The following is a 9,641-nucleotide window of genomic DNA, read 5'->3' as shown; positions in this document are numbered from 1 at the left end:
TGATGCAATTGTACAATACTTTCTTCAGCGTTCTATCCGTCAAACAGATGTGTAATATGGAGCTCCAATAACTCATGTATAATTATTATATGCATGCAGATGCAGAATAATACTTAGGATTTTTTTCGCCTAAATACTATAAAATGCACTATTTCTGATGTGTATTTCGGTATTTCTTAACCGCAGGAGTTAATGCTCCCTCCGTCCAACAAAAGATGTCCCAACTTTGTCTAAATTTAGATGTATCTACACGTGATATAGTGTATAGATACATTAAAATTAACATAAAACTGAGACATCTTTTACTATACAAAGGGAGTATTTTGAATTAAATTAAAATTGTCTGAAATTGTTGCACACTTTAGGAGTTGATGTTGCTATTCCTTTTGCTTGATAGAGATGTCCTTAACAATGTACTGAATGGTTTTTGCTTATTGTTATTTAATCCATTCTCGGGTGGGGTTATGTAACACGATGGTTCAACAAAGCAAATAATAGATGAGTGTGGACTATGCAAGCAATACTATGAAGTAGCATGTTTTAAATAATCTTATGGTTTGCTGCTAGGAACATAACACGGAGACAAAGATAAAAACTGAGGCTGAGTGCATTCTCTTGTGGCAACCAAATCTTCTGGTATGCTATGATTCTACCATGAATGATGTAAACTGAAATGTTCATCTACATATCATGTTCCACTCAAGGCCTAAGAATAAATATTGTGTAAAAAAAGCTTAATTCAAGTATGAATGGAGAACTCCTATGGCTTTCTCTTCCTATGGATGTGGTCAAAGATAATCAACAAAGCTCGCTGAACATGCTTGTCCTAGATGACTGCCTCTTGAACATTTGCACTTAGCATGTTTAATGGTCATTACAAAATGATAATCTACAAAACGACTTCAACAAAACAACTGGAGTGAATATGTTAAGTTTATATAAAATCGTAAGTGAGAAACCGTCTGTTTTTTTTTTTTTTACCTTGCTCTGCAAGATGCTTTGGTTCCTCAATAGTGACATGGGTTTTGGTGCTCTTATCTACCAAAGATTGCAATTGTATCCTGCGGAAATCTGCTACCAGAAAATCAAATGTATCATCTAAGATGAATTTCTCCTCGTATGGTCCATTAATGATGAGAAATTCCGCTTATTTCACTACTCATTCTATAAAAAAATGCAGTCTTGTAATGTTACTGGAGCCTTGGCTTATGTTGCTTTCCAACAATATGACAACCAGAGATTTTAATTAAATCTGCACCTTATCATCAAAGCATTCCACACATTTACATTTTTTAAAATACTCAACTCACTACTAATATAGTTGACCACAACCAATGCAAAATACAGTATAATTATAGTTCCTGATTCCACCATACAACTGTTTTCAACTTAAATGGATAGAGAACTCATGCTAACATTCATGCCAAGTATATAACGTTTGGCTAATGCTTTCCAGATAATGCATACAAAGGTCTAAATATAATGACCATAGTGACCCAACATTTATTACCTGATATTTTTTTGGAGCCATTTTGAGTTCTTTGGACAGATATGACTATCCCACCGTCGCGAGTACTTGCACATCGGATTGTTCGGCGACTTCCTTGCCATATAAGGCGTCAAAGAGAACAAAACACAATAGCACTCCCTGGATTCTACATGGAAGATCTATTGCAGGCGAACTACTTGCAGCACATCAGGAACGGAAAAAAATTAGCATCTTATATATGCAGAAAGTAGGCTAGCATGGTTTTTTTGTCCTAGCATGTGTAGGCCAAAATGCTGCCTGGCATGAGCCTGGGATTCATCATTTCTTGTGTGGTCACGCAGCCACTGTTTGGATTATGACCTGAGTCTGGGAAATTATAGAAGGTCTAAGAAAATATAATGCTAGGTACCAGCCCACAGCCCATCTATAGATTACAGCATATGGAAAGGCTTGTTGATTTAAGTTTATTGCCTGTAGTAAGATGTAAAGGCTGAAATACTCTGAACATGCAATTAAGGGTACCAAATGTTATAGCATTCTATCCAGTACTTGCCAGTTTCTGAACTTAAAAGATAGTATCAATAAACACATGGTACCAACATCAATAAAAACACCACTTATTCTGCTCAAGAAGGCATGAATGATAACATAGTTGCATTCTGTTTTAACCAGGATCTTTTTGCCTTCATACCAGGTTGTAGGTTATCTTGCCCTCCATATAGCATTTGTATTGGTTGCCTCCAGTATGTGTCATTTCTACTTGACCGCAATTTCCTTGGTCCATGGTCACATGGTAAAATTTAAGGCTTAGATGATTTAGTTATATTATAAAGATGGAATTAGCAGAATAATTAGTACTCATCCGAATCTAAGAGGCAGAATAACTCAATAACCATCATTTTACCACAATTGTGCCCATGACACTTTTACTTCGATAGGGAACAAGATTAACATACTGGATCTGCAGCGTCATCCTGCTTGCACATCACCCACGACACACCTATGTCCAATCCCATGGCAATGTTTGCTGCCTAGTTACTATATGACTTGCCAGCGGCCCCAAACTCTTTCTCTTCTGGCCCATACTCAATCTCAATCTGCACTGCAAACAACAATACGAAACAACACCATGAGCAACCAGAAAAGACATGCAAATTGAGGTGAACCAAGTGACAAACTTATACCATTTATGTTGTAACCAACCAAATACTGAACTTCTAATTTTAATTTTGCACCAAGAATGAAAAGACAAAAATAAGCACGCACTTTGCAACAAATAAATGGACAATTTTACATGTCATGATAGAACAATCTCTTGAAGTATTTTAGTGGTGATGTACAGGGCACTTAACAATATATGCAGTAAACAAGCGTACATTACAAAACTTTCAAATTAAGCTCGAAGAAAACATTTACACTTGCCTGTGAAAGGATAAACTTCTCTAAGAATAACCATGGAATGAACAGGCGAAAGGAACTTCAGAATATCATATATTAAATCATAAGAATAAATTGTATTTCAAGTATTTAATAAGTAGAGATGTTGGACAAGATAGATGCAAAGGCTCAGATGGTACATCATGGATATTAAGTTCAGTATAACACCCTTTTTTCTTCAGAAGGACTTGTGCTGCAACTCCACCCATCTGGTACCACCACTAAAAGTTTTCAACCTAACTGACTGTAGTTTCACCATTTTAAGCGAAGCGCACAATAATTCAAACGCTGATGATAGACATGATAGCAAGAATTTACAGTTCATGACTTCATGTCTTCCCAGCCAAATTTTGTTTCAAGGAGAAAACTACTACATGCACTGTGATGCTCAAGCAAAGAGTACATAAACATCAGTTTTAAAAGGAGAGCAAGCCGGCCTACTCGCTGTACCTCGGGTACATCCTCCTCGGCTCAGTCATAGTGGGCTTCGTCGTCTACAAGCTCTGCTCCAGGAAACGGAAAAACAGGCTGGGCAAGAAGGGCAGGGGTGGTGGCAAGGAAATCTTCGACAGTAGCACCGACCCGACGACGACGGCGAGCAAGTCGGCCTACTCGCTGCCCGCTTCGTCGGAGCGGAGCGCGACAGCGGCCGGGGGCGCGCCGTCGATGTCGGCCCAGTGGTGCTGCGCGGTCGGGCACGGCCTCCGTCACGTCAGCGGCCGCGGCCGCGGCGGCCAAGGACCTGCGGTTCGAGGACCTGCTCAAGTCGCCGGCGGAGCTGCTGGGTCGTGGGCGGTACGGGAGCTCGTACAAGGTGGTGGTGCCCGGCGGGGCGGCGCTAGCGGTGAAGCGGATCAAGGACGCGTCGGCCGCTTGATTGGATCGAAAGTGAGAGAAGGGGATAGGGTTTCCTCGGCGACCAAGCAAGAATGACAACTGAACGAGCAATACGTGGGTTTCGTTGGGCTTTGGCCCATGCGTGCTCGCGAGTCGGACGACCAAAACGTTTGACGTATTGGCAGAATAAGGAACACATTCCTCCTTTTTAAGTAGTGTAGATTCAGAGTATAAACTGAACTGCCGGCAAAGAAGTATTGTAAGTTGGGTTTGGTAGTATGTTGACAATATAAGTAGGGTCGTGCTACACCGAGGTCGACCTCGTTCCTGCCTAAACGCGAGGTCAGTTTGACATTTCCACAAAAAGCAACATGGGGGACCCATGCTTTCCCAAAATAGAAAGAAGAGCTTAGCGCGTGGAATTAAATATGTGCGGGACCACAACCCTGGGTGGTCCAAAACATCATCTTTTCTACGTACGTGCTCTCCATCGGATCCCATCATCTTTTGCACAACGAAATCAAGTCCTCCATCGATCTAAACCCGAACAACAGAAACAACACCGAGTCACCGACGTGTTACATCAGGATCTCAAAACATCTCCTGTCAATTTTATTACTAGATGGTACTCTTCCACTACTGTAACTAATTTGTGCTACTAACATATCAACGCAAGTACATCGATCAGCCGAACACTAGCCTGAACACTGAGAATACTCAAACTACTACATCGAGCGACTTCAGGATAGAAATGTGATTGCCTTACAGTTGGATGTATCAGGAGACACTGGGATGTAGCCGACCCCGTAGGAATGTGACCGGTGACGCTGAAGTTTTGGCTGCTGCTGTGACGACGTGCCCGCGAAGAGGATGTTGCCGCCGCCCGTGAGGATGTGGCACAACGATGTAAATACTCTGTTAATTCTGAAAACGAGAGAAAAAGGGAGTTGCATCCAATTTAATCCTAGATCTGTTACATCCAAATGCTTCTACCAAAAGGAAAAATAAAGAACTGTCACATCTAAATATTTCTTCCATCCCATTTGTGAGATTAAATCTTTATTTTTTAAAAAATAGGATTATATTACATCACCCGAAAACTCCAATCTAGTTAACAATTAAAAATCACTATGTTACATCTAAACAACGGGATGTAACACAAAAACATAATGTATCACATCCTTTGCAGATTATATCTGCCTTACATCAAAAAAATCCATCAAACTAAAACACAAGGGGGAGCACCATCTCATACACGAAATCCATTACATCCTGAAAAACACTTAGAATGTAACACTACCGGAAAATGTAATATCATTTACCTCTATGTTACATCTAATGTCTATGGGATACATCTGCCGAGAAGTCCTATTCCAGCATGATATGATTATATGACGCCTAAAAATTGGCCCACCCTAAGCTCCCCAATGCCCATGTAATTTAATGAGGCAAAAATATCCTATTTTACATCTTCAAATCACAGACAAACACAAAATAGTGGAGAGGAACACATGTTCATCATGGCCAGAACCCATCCTAGCATGTTGAATCAAAAAAAAAATTACGCACATATACTGGATCGAGAGGTTGAGTGGGCATGTAGCCGTACAATGCTGGAAAGCGGCCATCAACACGGCGAAGGAGCCACCGGCGCGAGGAAGCTTCGCCGGCGCGTGCCCGCTCAAGGATGCTTCGCCGTCGCGAGGAAGCTTTGCCCGCGGGAGGAAGCGGCCACCGGCGCGAGGAAGCAGCCCCCTCCGCGAGGAATCAATCGGCGCTGACGAATCTCCTCCCGGCGTCGCGAATCGCCGGTGAAATCGAGCGAATCGTCAGAAATGGGGAACAGGTATGCCTCGCTCTCTCCAAGCCTCGAAGGCAGTATCAGTGGTGGGAGGTGGGGAACAGGTCAGAGCACAGCTCCTCACTACGCGTACCCGGCAAAACGTACACACAAAATAGGCTGCGGGTTGGGACTTTGATGCGCACCGTTGGATCTCAATCGCGCGGACGCGCGTGTGACCTCGCTGAAAGACCGAAACAAAGTCGACGGCGGAATAGAAATTGCGATATAAGTATCCCAAATGCTAAAAAACATCCGGATGCTATCTGTCAGTTTGGGCACTCGTTTTATGACCGTCCGATGAGGTTGATCGTGTCGCGCTTGGTTTCCCCGTGTGAGACAGAAACTGGTCGAAGCCTTCTGTAGTTCCTCCCGCATCGTCTCGGTCTTCCCATCTCCACTCCCATGGGCCATAGCGTGATCCAATCGAGCCACCGGCGCGGCCCCGCAACTTCAGCGGCCGGCCCTCCGCGCCACCACCTGCCGCCGCCTCCGTTTCTCTACCCGGCGGCGGCTGCATCGACTCCTCGCCGCCGTCCCTCCCGGCCACCACCCGCCGCCTCCGTTTCTCTACCCTGGCGGCGGCTGCCTCGACTCGTCGCCGCCGGCCCTCCCCGCGCCCGCCTCCTCCAGCGGGTCTCCGCCGCCGGCGTCCTCAAGCTGCTCCAGGCGTCTCTGCCCCGACCTCCTCCTCGAACAGCTCCGGCAGGCAACCTCAACCTCCCGCTCGTCCCGCATCACTAGCTAAGGTGAGGTCGTCCCGCATCCCGCCAGGGCACATACTGCTGCACCTCGTCCTCCATGTGTGTAGCGAGGAGCAGCTCCAGCCACTACATAGACAATCAATCGGTTGTGAAGCTGAATTACCTGATGTACACGTACATATCGGTTGAGCAGCTCCAGCTACTACTACTAGCAACCTACATGTCCTAAACTGAGAGGTGTACTGATGGGTTGCGTGGTGGTTTATGAAGGCTGATTTGTGACCCATGGTTGGTACCATGCTATGATACAAGAGACTCATGATACAACCCATCCAAAGACGTTGCTTGGTTGATTCACTGTTGGTGCACCGCCTAACATCCGCGGCGGGGGCAGAGGGCGAGACAAGCCTGCGGTTGCGGGCTGCCGCAACAACACCGTCGTTACCAACAACCTCCTTTCATGCTGGAGCATCAAGCGCCTTTGCACCAGCCACACATTCTGCCATGTCTCCAAAGAGTAAGTTGGTTGTGCGTTGCAATTTATGCGAGGGTGCACCAGGTGTTCGTTGAATTGCCTTCAGGGCATGATAGTCTTGATGCATAACATCTACACCTTGTTGAGTTGTTGTGCTAGTGTCCTTTTATCTATGAAAATTACATATGGTTTAGATGATTCGTTGTTACTTCATATGTTTTTGGTGTTGTTATTTTCTTCTGAACACTTTTTACGAGCAATGACAGATTGTTAAACTAGCGAGATACATAACCATGAAAAAAAAATTCGATTTATTGTGATATCCTTTTTTCACTAGTGGTATTGTCAGATGTGGGTGACACCATCTAACTAAGTTGTTTTTATAACCTAACCAAGTTGTTGTACAAGCAATATCCTGAATTTGCATAGTGATTTAATTAAGTTGCTTTTATCAGTATGCAAGTTGGTTCCACTATCTTATTAAGTTGTTTTTATAACCAAACCAAGTTATTTTACAAGCAATGTCTTAAGTTGCATAATGATTTGATTAAGTTGCTTCTATCAACATGCTTAAGTTGGTTCCATCATCTAACTAAGTTGTTTTTACAGTAACCAAGTTGTTTTACAAGCAATATCTTAAGTTGCATAATAATTTGATTAAGTTGCTTCTATCAATATGCTTAAGTTGTTTCCATCATCATAAAATTTTATTTTTATCACCTAACCAAGTTATTTTACATGTAATGTCCTAAGTTGCATAGTAATTTGATTAAGTTGTTTTTATCAACATGCTTAAGTTGGTTCCGTCATTTAACTAAGTAGTTTTTTATCATCTATCCAAGTTATTTTTTCAAGCAATGATCTAAGTTGCATAATGATTTGATAATGTTGCTTCTATCTATATGCTTAAGTTGTTTCCATCATCTATAAAAGTTATGGTTATCACCTAACCAACTTATTTTACAAGTACTGTGCTGATTTGAATAGTAATTTTATTAAGTTGTTTTTATCAACATGTTGAAGTTGGTTCCACCATCTAACTAAGTTTTTTTTTTCATCTATCCAAGTTATTTTCCAAGCAATGCACTAAGTTTGCATAGTGATGTAAGTAAGTTGCTTTTATCAACATGCAAGTTGTTTCACACATGCGCAAAGTTAATAAAATTACAATGAAATGTGGAGTTCTGTATTTTCGTTGCTACTAAGTTGTGTACATTGAAAATCAAGTTACTAGCAGTATTAGAAAGTATGATTCACAGCTAATTGAGTATCATAAAATCTAAGTTGGTACAAAATATTAAAAAAATAGTGTAACCAACTAAAGTTGCTTCCTCACAATAATAAAGTTGCGTTTCCGCAATAACTAAGTTGGTTTTCGAAAATAAAGTCTGTCGAAACATATATAAATGGGATCTAGTTTCGAAGATCTTGTCGTGAGAAGTCCAATGGTGAAAACGGATTACAATTTCGACAAATAGTTCAAAAGTTATGACTTTTTTTTAGAAAAATTACATAGCATTAAATGCACGTACGTGTAGTTAGAGGGAGTGCTTAGATAGACTAAGAAGCATCCGAGTGCTCCCTAGCCGTGTCCTATAAGTATTGTAAGTTGGGTTTGGTAGTATGTTGACAATATATGCATGCTTTGTACTTGGTATTAAAATAGTACCAACCGTAGTAATAATCAACACAGAATCTTATTTACATACATTGATTATCTACAATGTTTGTCTAGAATGCATTTGCATCGTTTTGTGTATTCAACAGCTCGTGTTAATTTTTCACGTAAACGTAAACTCATGCAGAAAAGCTAATAGGAAATCTTTGTAACCTATATTTGAGTACAAAATGCAGAACATCCACGTGGGAGGGACTAGCTACCTAAATAAAGTTTGATGTCCCTCATGGGATTGATTTGTTCCTACGAGGTATATAATATTGGTCCATTGTGTGGACTTCCCACAAACTAAGAATCTTTCAATAACCTTTTCCATGTCATGTACACATTACAATGGTTAGATTGGGGCACACAAAATGCCATCAAGAACAACATTCAGTTCAAAGCAACCCCATCAATAGAAGTTGGGATACGTCCTCCGTAAGGCCATATTCTATTAGAGCTAATAACACTGGAGGTACACGAACTTGTCTCGCGGGAGCAAAGTAGTACACAAACTTGCAATTCGTGGTGAATTGGTACAAATACTTGTATGGCAGGTGCAAATTCATCCAGATTTGTTCCGAGCCTGACACGTGTTGTTGTGGCATTTTATAGAAAGACCTTGTACCTTTTTTCCTTTGCACCGGTGTCCTTCTCCTTCGTTCCCCAATTGATTTCAGCTTGCTTTGGCCTCTGGGTTCCGCTGCCGGTCTCGATGAGTCTGAGTATCCCGGTGCGCTGCGCATCCAGGCCTCGTAACCTGTCATGGGCTCGGCATCGTGTGGGATTCCTTGGCGAGGGAGAACTCGGGCTGGAAGATGGCCTTCTCCGTAGTGGCGTTGGCCGCCACCAGCACGGCCGCTAGCAGCAAGCTCGGACTCGTGGAGCAGCCGGCTTAGTTGTGGTCATTCTCCCCTTGGCCTCCCTCGCGCAAGCGAGCATCGCCGCTCACTCGGTGCATGCCTGCTCCATGACCGCCAATAGCTGCATGAACTGCAGTGCCGACAGGAAAGTTACCACATATACAAGATCCTGCGCGTCGTGGCCAGAGAGCTTCTCGAGGTAGGCGATGATGGCGTCCTCCCGGGGGGCGGCGTTAGAGTGTTTCAGCTGGCGAAAACCTATCCGCCTCCTACCGGCACCACATTTGTAGCTCACGCCGCTCCATGTGGTCCAGGAAATAGCGGTGGAGGCCCTCT

The 9,641-nt window shown here is 42.9% G+C and overlaps 1 long non-coding RNA gene across 1 annotated transcript; it reads right to left on the bottom strand.

The window, feature by feature from the left end:
- Positions 1-4,214: 4,214 nt before the first annotated feature.
- Positions 4,215-5,823, bottom strand: LOC127300409 (uncharacterized). The gene is made up of 2 exons (XR_007851217.2): positions 5,373-5,823; positions 4,215-4,687 (listed from the first exon to the last, which is right to left on the bottom strand). It is a non-coding gene; the product is annotated as an uncharacterized lncRNA (long non-coding RNA).
- Between the last annotated feature and the right edge of the window lie 3,818 nt (positions 5,824-9,641).

Source organism: Lolium perenne, chromosome 5, assembly GCF_019359855.2.
Source record: "Lolium perenne isolate Kyuss_39 chromosome 5, Kyuss_2.0, whole genome shotgun sequence".
Classification (NCBI taxonomy): domain Eukaryota; kingdom Viridiplantae; phylum Streptophyta; class Magnoliopsida; order Poales; family Poaceae; genus Lolium; species Lolium perenne.
The sequence above is the reverse complement of the archived record's forward strand: the minus strand, read 5'-3'. Positions and strand labels throughout refer to the sequence as shown.